The following is a 375-nucleotide window of genomic DNA, read 5'->3' on the forward strand; positions in this document are numbered from 1 at the left end:
TATTCACCAAATGATATATTTATTTGTTTTACCTTACATATATTTTTACACAAACAAAACCAAAGTCCAATCAATAACACGAAACGACAACGAACTTACATATATAATTACTGAAAAAAGCTGTTGACGCTTTTGTAACAGCCTAATGAAGTTGTTGCCTCTAAATGCCTGTACTGTGTTTACCCTCCACGGAACACTGGAGTCTATCTGGTGCAGGAACGAGGTTATGGTTTGCAGTGTGGGCTTGTCCGTCATCAAGAGAAAGTGAAAATATCGCCAATGTAAGAAAAATGTTTTTGGTGTTGCTTGAAGGAACAAAGTTGTATCTAGATTGTTTGTGATGTACAGAATGGAATGTTATTAATCTTGAAACGC

The sequence above is a fragment of the Penaeus monodon genome, chromosome 25 (assembly GCF_015228065.2).
Source record: "Penaeus monodon isolate SGIC_2016 chromosome 25, NSTDA_Pmon_1, whole genome shotgun sequence".
Classification (NCBI taxonomy): Eukaryota; Metazoa; Arthropoda; class Malacostraca; order Decapoda; family Penaeidae; genus Penaeus; species Penaeus monodon.